Consider the following 16,807-nt stretch of genomic DNA (forward strand, 5'->3'; position numbering starts at 1 on the left):
TAGGCTCCTCTGTCCATGGAAATCTCCAGGCAAGAATACTGAAGTGGACTGCCATTCCCTTCTCAGGAATGGAAGTCAGGTTTGGAACCCAGGTCTCCACTGCAAGCAGATTCTTTACTGTCTGAGCTACAGGGAAGCCCCAAAGCTCATATAGCATTGATTAATTAAATTAGTTAATTAAACAGTAAAGTTAAATGAAAATACAAGGAATTATACAATAAAATGAAAAGGAAATCTGCCTGTCAGAGGAGACAACTGCTGTAGATTCTTACAAATTTTCTTTCTCATGGATCCTAGAAATGTTCTTCTCATACTCTAAGAAATACACACACACACACACACACACACACACACACACACACACACACACTTTAAAAGATTTATATACAAATGGGACAAAATATATCATGGAGATAATTTTATTTCAGGGCCTACAAAGTTGCCCTAATATCCCTACCCACCCCCAACCTTCTGACACATTCACACTATTTTGGAGGCAAAGTCTGAAAGTTTTATTTGTTTGTGTGAGTATAAAATATGTATGCTTTTTAAAATAGTATGTAATAGCTTCTGATGAAAAGCAATATTTCCTTACCCCATCTATCTTCTAGTTTACACTTTATTTAAAAATATGATTGAGGACTATTCCATGAACACAAAACAGCAAGCAATTAATATATAACACATGAAAAGTATGAAGAAAGAAACCATACCATGGCTAAGGAGAAAGCAGTCTGCCTTGATAGCCTGGGTTTTTTCCTGCTATACTGCATCTGCCCTTTTCTGACCTCAGAGGTAACCACTATTGTGAATTTTGTATTGATCACCCCCTGGCTTTTTAAAAATGTGTTGCTTTATATGAAGACTTCCCTAAATAATATGTATTTAATATTGCATGTTTTAGGAATGTACAAAAATGGTATAGAATAGTGTATTATTGTTTTGATGATTTTTTTCAACATCTTATTTTTGAAATGTATATTTTTTGATAGGTTTAATTGTAGCTCCTTTATCTTAACAGCTGTAAACTCTTCCGTTGTATCACCATTCCATTCCCCTTGTAAATCTGTTCTACTACTGTTATGTATTTAGGCTGTCTCCAGTATTTATTATTAAAAGCAATGATGTTATAATCATGTTTGTACATGTCTTTAGATTCTCAAGTTCAAGAGTGTCTTTAAGGTATATACCTAAGAGTGAAATTCCTGGGTCATAGGTCATTTATAAAGTCAAGATAATGTCAACTTGTTTTCCATGTGTGTATAACAATTTAGATTCCAGTTACAAGTATGTGTCTTAGCCAAACTTTGCTTTTGTTACACTTTTAACTTTTTGCCAGTCTATTTCATGATTTTATTTTGTATGCTCTGATTACTAATTGTTAGTCTAAAAGCTTGATTGTGTGTGTCTATTTATTGGAAAGCTACACTATTCACCCTCAAGCAGGCACCACACAACTCAGATTATTTTAATAGAATCAGGGCACCATTTCTTTTATTACTGTTTCTCAGTATAGGGAAAGCCTCACATTTGGGTTTGGCTTGTTAATCTAGTGGGGTTTGGCAGTGAAGAGGAAGTCACTCACTTGTCTCAGTTTGTAAAACCAGAGTATTATGAGCTACCCTTATAAGCCATAAAGGAAGTAGGCTTAACATGAATGATCTCGGGAATTCCCTGGCAGTCCAGTGGTTAGGACTCGTGTTTTCATTGCCAGGGTGAAGGTTTGATCCTGGCAGGGCACGAGCCACAAGATGTGGCCAAATATAAAAAGCAAACAAACAAAACAAAAAACAATTAATGAGCTCATCTTGGCTCTGGTGGACAAATGTGACTGATTCTTGGGGAATACTTCAGTAGATGAACAATTCAAACTCTCTATTACAGGTCATCAGGGGATTTTTATCACAGTAGTATTCCTCATTCTGGAGACAAAGTTGATGTTGACGTTCAGCTCTGGAGAAGGTTCCTAAAGTTATTTGAGGATTTGGTAGGTTTGGGAAGAGACACACCTTGAAGTCCAAGGGAACAGACTAATCATGTGTAAACTATGCTTGGATTTATCAGAACTCTTAGCAAATATTCTGAGTAGAAGTTGGGCAAATGTTTGTTAGTCGATCAAGACCTTGGAGATAAACAAAGCAGTCTGATTCACTCTTATAAGATGGTTTCAGGAAACATTTTCCCCTGAAAGGGTAATCCCTGGGTTCAATAAAAATTCTCTTTGATTTTATGAGCAGGTAGCTGAAAAGTAGCTTGGCAATGGATAATCATGTTTGATTGTAACCTTTTTGTAGCTTAGGGAGGTTAGTTGGGCTGAGCAGTATATTGGTAAATACCAGCTTCCTCTAATGAGGCAGCAGGCATACAAGGGTAAAATTTTAGAAATCTCACATGTTAGCAAATAGGCAACCTTTCCCCCTCTTTCACCAGAGATCTTAAAAACACAGAAAAGTTCTTAACTTGAACTTTATTTTTTTGTACTTAGCCATTTGGCAGCAGAGTTGTCAGAACTTGGGTAACACAAAGAAAAAAACGAGAGGAAAGGGCCTTAATAGAATATAAACTAATGAAAACTTGACAGAAAAGTTTATGGCATTCTTACTGTTGGGTAGGAAAAGCCTTTCCTCTACCCTTCTATGGAGAAGGCAATGGCAACCCACTCCAGTACTCTTGCCTGGAAAATCCCATGGATGGAGGAGCCTGGTAGGCTGCAGTCCATGGGGTCGCTAAGAGTCAGACATGACTGAACGACATCACTTTGACTTTTCACTTTCATGCATTGGAAAAGGAAATGGCAACCCACTCCAGTGTTCTTGCCTGGAGAATCCCAGGGACGGGGGAGCCTGGGGGGCTGCCGTCTCTGGGGTCCCACAGAGTCGGACATGACTGAAGCGACTTAGCAGCAGCAGCAGCAGCAGCTACACTTCTAGGTCCTTCTGAGTAGTCTGAGAATTAAATTGACATGAGACAGATTAACAGGAGAAAAACAAAAGTTTAGTAACATGTATACAGGAGAGACGGTAGGTGTTGCAAGAGGGCATCAGAGGGCAAACACACTGAAACCATACTCACAGAAAACTAGTCAATCTAATCACACTAGGACCACAGCCTTGTCTAACTCAATGAAACTAAGCCATGCCATGTGGGGCCACCCAAGACGGACGGGTCATGGTGGAGAGATCTGACAGAATGTGGTCCACTGGAGAAGGGAATGGCAAACCACTTCAGTATTCTTGCCTTGAGAACCCCATGAACAGTATGAAAAGGCAAAATTATAGGATACTGAAAGAGAAACTCCCCAGGTCAGTAGGTGCCCAATATGCTACTGGAGATCAGTGGAGAAATAACTCCAGAAAGAATGAAGGGATGGAACCAAAGCAAAAAGAATACCCAGCTGTGGATGTAACTGGTGATAGAAGCAAAGTCCGATGCTGTAAAGAGCAATATTGCATAGGAACCTGGAATGTCAGGTCCATGAACCAAGGCAAATTAGAAGTGGTCAAACAAGAGATGGCAAGAGTGAATGTCGACATTCTAGGAATCAGCAAACTGAAATGGACTGGAATGGGTGAATTTAACTCAGATGACCATTATATCTACTACTGCGGGCAGGAATCCCTCAGAAGAAATGGAGTACCCATCATGGTCAACAAAAGAGTCCGAAATGCAGTACTTGGATGCAATCTCATAAATGACAGAATGATCTCTGTTCGTTTCCAAGGCAAACCATTCAATATCACAGTAATCCAAGTCTATGCCCCAACCAGTAACGCTGAAGAAGCTGAAGTTGAACGGTTCTATGAAGACCTACAAGACCTTCTAGAACTAACACCCAAAAAAGATGTCCTTTTCATTATAGGGGACTGGAATGCAAAAGTAGGAAGTCAAGAAACACCTGGAGTAACAGGCAAATTTGGCCTTGGAATACGGAATGAAGCAGGGCAAAGACTAATAGAGTTTTGCCAAGAAAATGCACTGGTCATAACAAATACCCTCTTCCAACAACACAAGAGAAGACTCTATACATGGACATCACCAGATGGTCAACACCGAAATCAGATTGATTATATTCTTTGCAGCCAAAGATGGAGAAGCTCTGCACAGTTAGCAAAAACAAGACCAGGAGCTTACTGTGGCTCAGACCATGAACTCCTTATTGCCAAATTCAGACTTAAATTGAAGAAAGTAGGGAAAACCACTAGACCATTCAGCTATGACCTAAATCAAATCCCTTATGATTATACAGTGGAAGTGAGAAATAGATTTAAGGGCCTAGATCTGATAGAGTGCCTGATGAACTATGGACAGAGGTTTGTGACATTGTACAGGAGACAGGGGTCAAGACCATCCCCATGGAAAAGAAATGCAAAAAAGCAAAATGGCTGTCTGGGGAGGCCTTACAAATAGCTGTGAAAAGAAGAGAAGCAAAAAGCAAAGGAGAAAAGGAAAGATACAAACATCTGAATGCAGGGTTCCAAAGAATAGCAAGAAGAGATAAGAAAGCCTTCCTCAGCGATCAATGCAAAGAAATAGAGGAAAACAACAGAATGGGAAAGACTAGAGATCTCTTCAAGAAAATTAGAGATATCAAAGGAATATTTCATGCAAAGATGGGCTTGATAAAGGACAGAAATGGTATGGACCTAACAGAAGCAGAAGATATTAAGAAGAGGTGGCAAGAATACACAGAAGAACTGTACAAAAAAGATCTTCATGACCCAGATAATCACAATGGTGTGATCACTCACCTAGAGCCAGATATCCTGGAATGTGAAGTCAAGTGGGCCTTAGAAAGCATCATTATGAACAAAGCTAGTGGAAGTGATAGAATTCCAGTTGAGCTATTCCAAATCCTGAAAGAGGATGCTGTGAAAGTGCTGCACTCAATATGCCAGCAAATTTGGAAAACTCAGCAGTGGCCACAGGACTGGAAAAGGTCAGTTTTCATTCTAATTCCAAAGAAAGGCAATGTCAAAGAATGCTCAAACTACCACACAATTGCACTCATCTCACACGCTAGTAAAGTAATGCTCAAAATTCTCCAAGCCAGGCTTCAGCAATATGTGAACTGTGAACTTCCTGATGTTCAAGCTGGTTTTAGAAAAGGCAGAGGAACCAGAGATCAAATTGCCAACATCCGCTGGATCATCGAAAAAGCAAGAGAGTTCCAGAAAAACATCTACTTCTGCTTTATTGACTATGCCAAAGCCTTTGACTGTGTGGATCACAATAAACTGTGGAAAATTCTGAAAGAGATGGGAATACCAGAACACCTGATCTGCCTCTTGAGAAATCTGTATGCAGGTCAGGAAGCAACAGTTAGAACTGGACATGGAACAACAGACTGGTTCCAAATAGGAAAAGGAGTATGTCAAGGCTTTATATTGTCACCCTGCTTATTTAACTTATATGCAGAGTACATCATGAAAAACGCTGGACTGGAAGAAGCACAAGCTGGAATCAAGATTGCCGGGAGAAATATCAATAACCTCAGATATGCAAATGACACCACCCTTATGGCAGAAAGTGAAGAGGAACTAAACAGCCTCTTGATGAAAGTGAAAGTGGAGAGTGAAAAAGTTGGCTTAAAGCTCAACATTCAGAAAACGAAGATTATGGCATCCAGTCCCATCACTTCATGGGAAATAGATGGGGAAACAGTGGAAACAGTATCAGATTTATTTTTCTGGGCTCCAAAATCACTGCAGATGGTGATTGCAGCCATGAAATTAAAAGACGCTTACTCCTTGGAAGGAAAGTTATGACCAACCTAGATAGCATATTCAAAAGCAGAGATATTACTTTGCCAACAAAGGTTCGTCTAGTCAAGGCTATGGTTTTTCCTGTGGTCATATATGGATGTGAGAGTTGGACTGTGAAGAAGGCTGAGCGCCAAAGAATTGATGCTTTTGAACTGTGGTGTTGGAGAAGACTCTTGCGAGTCCCTTGGACTGCAAGGAGATCCAACCAGTCCATTCTGAAGGAGATCAGCCCCGGGACTTTCTTTGGAAGGAATGATGCTGAAGCTGAAACTCCAGTATTTTGGCCACCTCATGTGAAGAGTTGACTCATTGGAAAAGACTCTGATGCTGGGAGAGATTGGGGGCAAGAGGAGAAGGGGACGACAGAGGATGAGATGGTTGGATGGCATCACTGACTCGATGGACGTAAGTCTGAGTGAACTCTGGGAGTTGGTGATGGACAGGGAGGCCTGGCGTGCTGTGATTCATGGGCTCGCAAAGAGTTGGACACGACTGAGCAACTGATCTGATCTGATCTGATACAGGAGAGAGACCCAGGAAAACCAAGGTAACTTGCCAACTTGGCAGGAGCCCTCATCTTAAATGCCGTCTTCAGCCAAAGAGAAAAGAGATTGTTGGGGATAGGGGTTTGGGCTTCAAAAGGGAGAGAAACAATTCAAGTGGAGATGAAAGAGCAAATATTTGGTAAACAAAATGTTTGTTTGAAGAAACAAGATAAAGAACAGGCCCTTCTTCAAATTATTCAGTCTGTGAAAAGAGTGAAAGTATTAGTTGCTCAGTCCTGTCCGACTCCTTTCGACCCCATGGACTGTACGCCAGGCTCCTCTGTCCATGGAATTCTCCAGGCAAGAATACTGGAGTGGGTTGCCATTCCCTTCTCTAGGGAATCTTCCCAACCCGAGTCTCCTGCATTGCAGGCACATTCTTTAGCGTTTGAGCCAGAATGGGGAAGTCAAAAGAGGCCTTGATTGCTTTTATCTCAAAATAATCTACCTGACAGAAAGATACTTGGGGTGGCAAATTTTGCTACCCTATGCCTGAAGTCATGCTGCATAGAGTTAACAGAAGGTTATAAACAGAAATTCTTGAGCTTGTCTTACAGAACAAGAGATAATCTAAGGAACAGCTTGTTAAAACCCCCTTGCTTGTAAACTGCCTTCATTAATTAAGCTCGCTTTAGTTATTTTCCTTCTTTTTTTCTCTTTGATTGAATTCCTTTCCAGGTTCACACAGCCCACTTGCTTATAGAAACTTGGATCTGGCCCAGTGCTAGGCAGCTAGTTGGGGTCATCAATCCTAAAACAGTCCCTGGGCAGGTGTCTGATGGTGGCTCTTTGACCTCAGATGACGGGAAATCACCCTCACATGCCTAGTGGCTACATTTTAAGTACACAGAAACATGTAACCCAAATACACAGGCTCAGAACATCAATTACCTCACCTTTCCCCTTTCTTCCAAAAATCATACCCTGTGCCCTACTTCTTCCATAAATATCCCCAACCCCTTGCCTTCAAGGGGATGGATCTGAGACTAGTTCTCCTCTCTCTTCACATGGCTGCCTTATGAATAAGCTTCAGTTACAAACCTCTGTGTCTCAGCCTTTGGCTTGCTGAGAATCAAGCACATAGATCTGGTTTGGTAACACACCTCCATTCCCAACACAAACTGGGAGACAGATGGGTACATTGGCTAAATTCTCTGTCCATAATCTAACTCGTGCTTCACTCTTTATCTGATATTAAATAAAACTTTGTCATTAAATTACAACTATGTAATTTAGTACTTCTTACATAGTCCCAGGTTTTCTGCAAAATGCTTGATAAATAAAAGTGATTCTACTGAATTATCTCACACATCTTTTTTTTTTTAATTTTATTTTTTTTTTAAACTTTACAATATTGTATTGGTTTTGCCAAATATCGAAATGAATCCACCACAGGTATACATGTGTTCCCCATCCTGAACCCTCCTTCCTCCTCCCTCCCCATACCATCCCTCTGGGTCGTCCCAGTGCACCAGCCCCAAGCATCCAGTATCGTGCATCGAACCTGGACTGGCGACTTGTTCCATATATGATATTATACGTATTTCAATGCCATTCTCCCAAATCATCCCACCCTCTCTCTTTCCCACAGAGTCCAAAAGACTGTTTTATACATCAGTGTCTCTTTTGCTGTCTCGTACACAAAGGTTCGTCTAGTCAAGGCTATGGTTTTTCCTGTGGTCATGTATGGATGTGAGAGTTGGACTGTGAAGAAGGCTGAGCACCGAAGAATTGATGCTTTTGAGCTGTGGTGTTGGAGAAGATGCTTGAGAGTCCCTTGGACTGCAAGGAGATCCAACCACTCCATTCTGAAGGAGATCAGCCCTGGGATTTCTTTGGAAGGAATGATGCTAGAGCTGAAACTCCAGTACTTTGGCCACCTCATGCGAAGAGTTGACTGATTGGAAAAGACTCTGATGCTGGGAGGGATTGGGGGCAGGAGGAGAAGGGGACGACAGAGGATGAGATGGCTGGATGGCATCACTGACTCGATGGATGTATCTCACACATCTTTATTAAAGCAGACCATAGAGTAGTTGTTCCATAGATGCAATTATATCAATTAAATTAAATGTGAAAAATATTGAAATATGAATTAGTAATCTGTATGGCATGTCAGAGGGTGATAGAACGTTTAATTGGAAATAAAATTTATTGAATCATTGTGGATTTTTTCATAAGATGAAAACAAAGTAGAGTTTGTTGTTATTCTTATATTTTCACAAATATTTACAACTTTCATCTTTTATCACATCTGTGTGTTAATATTTTTCCCCTCTAAAAATACTAAACCTCTCAGGGTACCTCTGTGTTGTGGGGAAGGTTATTTACTATTTTACACTGCAGATTTAAAATTTTTGTGTTATACAAGTAAATGATGGATCGATAACAGGTATTTAGTTGTTTCTTTCCAAAAGGGAAATGAAAACATGTCAAATAGCTTTGAAATGGAAAATAAATTAGTTGACAATGTAGAATTCCATTTAATGCTTCTGGAACCAAGTCCCCCTAAACCTGAGCTCCTCTGCTGAGTTTATGATTAACCTCTGTCCGAAATTGTATTCACTTTCCTGCTGTGCCCCTGTTCCCCTTGGGATTGAGGAGAATCAAAGAAAAGAGGGGGTTGAAACTGAGCAGGACCCTGCAGGGCCCCCCTACAAAAGTCCCCACTTCTTGTTTGTTGAAAGCAATAACAACAAATTCCTCTAAGCTTTGAGTTCCAAACAACAGTCTCAAGCAGTGAAGGAACACACAAACAAAAGAAAAGCAGTTAAGCAAGAAAAGTAGTGAGAGCTTAAGCAATAGCTTAAACAACAATTTGACCACAAAACAGAGTTCTAGTTCCTCTTCAGGAGATAGACATAATACCATGCCTTATCTTTGAATTGTTCTGCAGAAACTAAGACCCCTCCCTTCCCACCAAGGTGGAGGATGGTGGCTTCCTGCTGACCACAGCATATAGACCCCAGACAGTTTGGCATCAGAAAGCTGATTAAGATTCCTGAACATCACCTTGTTACCTCACCACCAACCAATCAGAAGAAAGTCCATGAACGGCCATGTGGTACATGTGTGTGTGCTCCATGAACTGCCCTGCCTGTGTGCTCAGTCGTGTCTGACTCTTTGCAATCCTATGGACTGTAGCCCACCAGGCTCCTCTGTCAGTGAAACTTTCCAGGCATTTACTGGAGTGGGTTGCCATTTCCTTCTCCAGGGGATCTTCTCAACCCAGGGACTGAACCTGCGTCTCGTCTCTTGCATTGCAGAATTCTTTACCACTGTGCCACCTAGGAAGCCTTTTGCCTTGCTTCAGTTCAGTTCAGTTCAGTTGCTCACTTGTGTCCAGCTCTTTGCAACCCCATGGACTGCAGCACGCCAGGCTTCCCTGTCCATCACCAACTCCCAGAGTTTGCTCAAACTCATGTCCATCGAATCGGTGATGTCATCCAACCATCTCATCCTCTGTCATCCCATTCTCCTCCCGCCTTCAATCTTTTCAGCATCAGGATCATTTCAAATGAGTCAGTTCTTCACATCAGGTGGCCAGAGTACTGGAGTTTCAGCTTCAGCATCAATCCTTCCAATGAATATTCAGGACTGATTTCCTTTAGGATGGACTGGTTGGATCTCCTTGCAGTCCAAGGGACTCTGTTTCCTTGCTTGGTACCCTGCAAATAAACACTATATTTTTCTTCATTACAACCTGGTGTCAGTAGATTGGCCTTGCTTTGTGGTGGCAAGTGGACCTGACCCAAGTTTGGTCTGTCAATGCTTCCATTAAGGATTTAGCTTGATCCATGTACATTATAGCAATTATCAAACAATCCCTGAGTTGAAATATTGAGCAACTATCCTTTAGAATATGAGCAGTTTGTGGATAAATGTATTTATATCAGGATCTGCACTTTTCTCTGACATAAAGCCTAAGATCACATGCGGAAATGATTGTGAATCTGAAGTAAACACCTCAAAAATTCTCTTGATCCACAGTGTAGAAAGAAGAGCAAAAGAATGTTCCCTACCCCTTGATTGTATTAGGGGTAAGATATAATCCACTGCAGTTGCCCACCAACAGTGCACTCTGAGAGGAATTCAGGATGAAATATGACAAGACACTCTGTGCTTTGGATAAGCAGTCCTCTTAGATAGTTTGATGTATATTTGAGGAAGAATCGTAATGAACCTAGATTCTTGCATCTTCCCATACATAGGCAAACACTAAAATCATTAACTCCACATATCTGTTCTTTGTGATTAGCAATAATCTTTCACCAAGATGTATGCTTGACTGCATGGGTTCCCTAGCCACAAATCATATATAAACTTGCTTTCTCCCTGTCTCTTTGGAGCAGTTTCTTTGGGACTAACTGAGTCATTGTCTCCTAGGTTATAGTCCTCAGTAGGATCCTTAATAAAACTTAAACTCACAACTTTTATGTTGTGCGTTTTAATTTGACATCAGCATATTTTCATTATTCATAGGCTACTAGTATGCTAAATTCTTAAAGAGTTAGGAATATCTGACCACCTTACCTGTCTTCTGAGATGCTTATATGCAGGCCAAGAAGCAACAGTTAGAACTGGACATGGAACAACAGACTGATTCCAACTCGAGAAAGGAGTACATCAAGGCTGCATATTGTCACCCTGCTTATTTAACTTATATGCAGAGTACATCATGCAAATGCCAGGCTAAATGAATCACATGCTGGAATCAATGCCAGGAGAAATAGCAACCTCACATATGCAGATGACACCACTTTAAGAGCAGAAAAAAAGAGGAACTGAAAAGTCTCCTGATGGAGGAGAGGAGAGTGAAAAAGCTGGCTTAAAATTCAGCGTTCAAAAACGAAGATAATGACATCTGGTCCCATCACTTCATGGCAAATAAATGGGGGAAATAATGGAAACAGTTACAGGTTTTAATTTCTTGGGCTCCAAACTCAGTGCATATGGTGACTGCAGCCACAAAATTAAGATGCTTGCTCCTTGGAAGAAAAGCTATGACAACCTAGACAACATGTTAAAAAGCAAGAATATCAAAAATAAAGGCAATGGTATAATTAAGGTAGAAATGAAGTAACGTATGTAGAAAAAATCTTTCCATATTAATTTTTGAGAAAAGTCATAGTAAAACAGAAGGATTATCTTATAGTACTAGGGTGGGAATATTAAGTTATTTAACTCCTTATTTGTGTTTATTAATGATTACTTAACATATAATCTAAATGACATATATATTAAGCTTTTCACATATACTTTATGTACATATATGTGCATGTGTGTCCATATACATGTATATATACCTATGAAAACAAAATTGTATTTCAGAATCTGTTAGTGCCTTTGTTCTAAAATTTTATTTGGAAGAAAATACAGCTCATATTGTATCCTTGTAACAATAATAGACGTGTTGATATAAATAATAAAAAATTTTAACAGACATTAAAAAAAAGAGAGAGAGAGAAAAAAAAAGCAAAGACATCACTTTGTTGACAAATGTCCACATAGTCAAAGCTATGGTTTTTCCACTAGTCATGTACTGATGTGAGAGTTGGACCATAAAGAAGACTGAGCAGTGAAGAATTGATGCTTTCAAACTGTCGTGTTGGAGAAACACTTGAGAGTCCCTTGGACAGCAAGGAGATCAAACCAGTCAATCTTAAAGGAAATCAACCCTGAATGTTCATTGGAAGGACTGATGCTGAAGCTCCAATATTTTGGCCACCTGATGTGAAGAGTCGACTCATTGGAAAAGACCCTGCTGCTGGGAAAGATTGAGGACAGGAGGAGAAGGGGGTGACAGAGGATGAGGTGGCTGGATGGCATCAAAGACTCGATGGACACAAGTTTGAGCAAACTTTGGGAGATAGTGAAGGACAGAGAAGCCTGGCATCCTGCAGTTCATGGTATGGCAAAGAGTTGGACATGACTTAGCGACTGAAAAACAGCTGGTATTACTTAGATCCTACTGTTGGAAGGAAAGAAAATTTTCCTCACCCCTCTAAGTTCTTCTGGATGATCTAAGAATTAAATTGATATGATATAGATTAACAGTAGAATATAAATTTAATTTAATACATATGGGAACTACACTTACATGAGAGGGTCAGAGAACCTCACATATATCAGAGGATCAAAAATAGAAGTGTAAAATGAGTTCTATATGCCATCCTGAGCTAAGGAATGGGATAGGGGCTTGGGGCTTCTGAGGACAGAAGGGTCTTTCACAGGATGATAAGAAAAAGAACAGATGTTTGGTAATCAAATTGCCCTGCTATATAGATGAGGCCACTTAGATAGAATATATCTGTAGTAATAACTCTTTCCTGGGAAGGAGTCTCGGCTTAAATTCATCTAGGTAGTTAAAGGAAGAGCAGCAGTTTCTCTTAAACCCTCAGGATCTTGATTCCCTTTGGCTCAAAATAATCCTCATCCAAAAGCACATATTTTAGGGGAAGTTCATTCTGAACCTCTACACCATGTATTTGGTTATATTTAAATTCACTGTATTGATCGTTTAGAATATATTAAATTTCTTGCATAAGTATATTTTTATCATTTGTCATATTCCTATTAATTTTTGCTTAATGTATTTAGCTGCCATACTGCTTGTTCATATAAATTTATGACATATCTGATGCCTAACTTCTGCTTTTTATTGTTAACTAATGTCTTTTCTTTTCTTGGATGGTGTTCATAACTTTTCCTTCTTCCTAGCTCAATATTCAATTCTTTTTTGTTTGCTATACCTCAATCTCTTATTTTTAAACTTTTATTATCAATGTATTTGGTTTATTCTGCTGTGATATCTTTTTTTTAATTTTTTGGGTTTATTTAAATTCCTCCATGCTAACTTATGAAATCTTATAGGCTTTTCTATGCAATTAATAACCACCTTCCATTTTCAGTCACTAATAATCTATTTTTTTATTTTATAAAAATAGTATAACTTTCCCCCATCTGTCTGCATATGTTCTGTTCGCTTATGCTTCCCTTAATCTAAAAACAATTTCACTTCCCCATTTCACTTTTCCACCCTAGATGAGAGCTTGGGAATGATCTTATTATATCCCTCCAGTCTTCTTAGAGAGATTCCTTCAAGCCCAATTGCAACTCTTGAGTTGGCCAAGATAATTTAGACTTTTAAATCCCAGACAGTTGTATTATTGATAGTATGAATCTTCTATGTCAACACATATGACATAGTCCCAAGAAATCAATCTTTTCTCACTGAAAGGCCAATTTCATGTTGTGCTTATAAGCTTGGGCACCAGAGTGATTATCTGGTCTTGTGTCTCAGCCTCCTTGCCTGCTAACCATGTGTGATATTGTGATTTATAATAATATCTTTGGTCTTCATCCCCATTTCTGGCACAGAGCTCCTGAAACCATTGGAATTCCTAAATGATGAGAGAAACAAAGAAGTATTTTTGTTATATTAATGAGGTGACTTTTGAGCCCCACCTAAGGATGGGGACTGGTTTTCAGGAGAACCAACCTTGTGATTAGCAGGTTGGATCTTCTAGTCCCAACTCCCCACCTCCAGAGAGGGAAGAAGTGTTGGAGGATGAATCAATCACTAATGGCCAATTAGTTAATCAGTCACAACTATGTAATAAAGCCTCCGTAAACCCCCCAAAAGGATGAGATTTAGAGAGTTTCCAGGTAGAACCAGAAAGTTTCCATGCGCCACTGTGCAGATTTTCAGACTCCACAAAAACAATAACTCATTTGTCAGGACTCAGGACTTTGCCCTATGGATCTCTTTATCTGGCTGTTGATTAATATCGTTTAATACTGTTTGTAATAAACCAACAATGCAGTGAGCAGACAGGCTTCCTGAGTCTTTTGAGCCATTCAAGCAAATTAACCAAATCCAAAGAAGGGATCATGGGAACCTCCAATGTACAGCAGTTTTGTCAGAAATCTTGGTGACAACCTTGACTTCCTATTGGCATCTGAAGTGAAGGGCAGTCTTGTGGGAATGAGCCCTCTACCCTGATGCTAACATGGGTAGATAGTATCAGAATTGAGTTGAATTGTAGAACACCCACTGGATTCTCTTGCTTTTTCTATGATCCAGTGATGTTGGCAATTTGATCTGGTTCCTCTGCCTTTTCTAAATCCAGCTTGAACATCTGGAAGTTCTCAGTTCACGTACTGTTGAAGCCTCACTTGGAGGATTTTGAGTATTACTTAGCTAGCTTGTGAGATGAGTGCAACTGTGTGGTAGTTTGAAGATTCTTTGGCATTGCCTTTCTTTGGGATTGGAATGAAAACGGAGCTTTTTCAGTCCTGTGGCCACTGTTGAGTTTTCCAAATTTGCTGGCATATTGAGTGCAGCACTTTCATAGCATCACCTTTTAGGATTAGAAATAGCTCAGCTAGAATTCTTCCATCACCTCCCCCAGCTTTATTCATAGTGATGCTTCCTAAGGCCCACTTGACTTCACACTCCAGGATGTCTGACTCTAGATGAGTGATCACACCATCGTGGTTATCTGGGTCATGAAGATCTTTTTTGTATAGTTCTTCTGTGTATTCTTGCCACCTCTTCTTAATATCTTCTGCTTCTGTTAGGTTTGGAAAGGAGTACATCAAGGCTGAAAATTGTCACGCTGCTTATTTAACTTATATGTGGAGTACATCATGAGAAACGCTGGGCTGGATGAAGCACAAACTGGAATCAAGATTGCCAGGAGAAATATCAATAATCTCAGATATGCAGAAGATACCACCTTTATGGCAGAAAGCAAAGAAGAACTAAAGAACCAAGATGAAAGTGAAAGAGCAGAGTGAAAAAGTTGGCTTAAAACTCAACATTCAGAAAACTAAGATCATGGCGTCTGATCCCATCATTTCATGACAAATAGATGGGGAAACAATGGAAACAGAGAGAGACTTTAATATTTTGGGCTCCAAAATCACTGCAGATGTTGACTGCAGCCATAAAATTAAAAGATGCTTGCTCCTTGGAAGAAAAGCTATGACAAATCTAGACAGCATATTAAAAAGCAGAAACATTACTTTGCTGGAAAAGTCTGTCTAGTCAAAGCTATGGTTTTTCCAGTAGTCATGTATGGATGTGAGAGTTGGACTGTAAAGAAAGCTGAGCACTGTAGAATTGATGCTTTTGAACTGTGGTGTTGGAGAAGACTCTTGGGAGTCCCTTGTACTGCAAGGAGATCAAACTAGTCAATCCTAAAGGAAATCAGTCCTGTATATTCATTGGAAGGACTGATGCTGAAGTTGAAGCTCCAATACTTTGGCCACCTGATGTGAACAACTGACTCATTGGAAAAGACCCTGATGCTGGGAAAGATTGAGGGCAGGAGAAGAAGGGGACAACAGAGGATGAGATGGTTGAATGGCATCACTGACTCAATGGGCATTAGTTTGAGCAAGCTCTGGGAGTTGGTAATGGACAGGGAAGTGTGGTGTGCTGCAGTCCATGGAGTCACAAAGAGTCACACATGACTGAGTGACTGACTGAGAACTGCTTGGTGGTAGCAAAGTAACTCATCCCACCCCAACACACACACACACACATGCACACACACACACATTGGAGTCGGACCTTTACCATGTAAGGTTAGTCAACTTAAATTTCTTTTCTGTGCCTCAGTGAAAAGAATAAAAATGTGGTGGTTTAAAGTGTCTACTTGTTCTTTGATCCTCACTTCAAAAGAAGTGGAGCTGAATTTCCCTCCCCTTTCACAGATCCAGGATTTGATCTTTCTTGTAATGACTAGAATATAGTGACTGACAGTGTGTGACATCTAAGATAAGGTCATAAAAGACATTGTGGTTTCTGATACTCTCCTCTTCAGAACATTCCAATTACTGTAGACAAAGTCAGCTGCTCTGTTACAAGGACACTTGGGAAGCCCAGGGTGGGGCCTGTGTGGCAAAGACCTGGGGCCTCCAGCCAGCAGCCCTGTGAGTAAATGATCTAGGAAGTGGATCCTTCAGCTCCAATTAAAACTCAGATGCCTGAAGCCCTGCCTGCAGCTTCCAGGCTTTTTCCTCTGTTAAGATCATCCCCCAGCCATATGCCTCATGGCCAGTTTTAATGGAGACCTTGCCATAAAATGCTTGATCTGTTCCTATCCCACCCCCAATCATGCCACAAGAGGTGTAAATAGGAGATTGTGGAGAGAGAAATACACTAACGGAGGCAGAATTTGGGGAAATCAGAATTTGGTGCCTGAACACTTCCTACATCCAAGGGATCAGTCAAGATGGATAGAGGCCTGAACATAAGACTTCTGAAATTTGCGTGTGTGCTGGACCGTATGAATGATATCTGCTTCTCATAATCAGGACATTTCTAAAGACAAGAGACCCCTGGCCGTATCCCGAGCCAATGGGACATGGCAGGACCATAGGGTAAGCAGAATCACCCACCCTCTCTTCATTCCCCAAGCTCTCAAAGGACAGTGAATAAGACCCCACAAGTTTCTCCACTTCCAAAGGAGAGAGATGTCTCAGTTTAGC

Source organism: Bos indicus x Bos taurus, chromosome 13 (genome assembly GCF_003369695.1).
Source record: "Bos indicus x Bos taurus breed Angus x Brahman F1 hybrid chromosome 13, Bos_hybrid_MaternalHap_v2.0, whole genome shotgun sequence".
Lineage (NCBI taxonomy): Eukaryota > Metazoa > Chordata > Mammalia > Artiodactyla > Bovidae > Bos > Bos indicus x Bos taurus.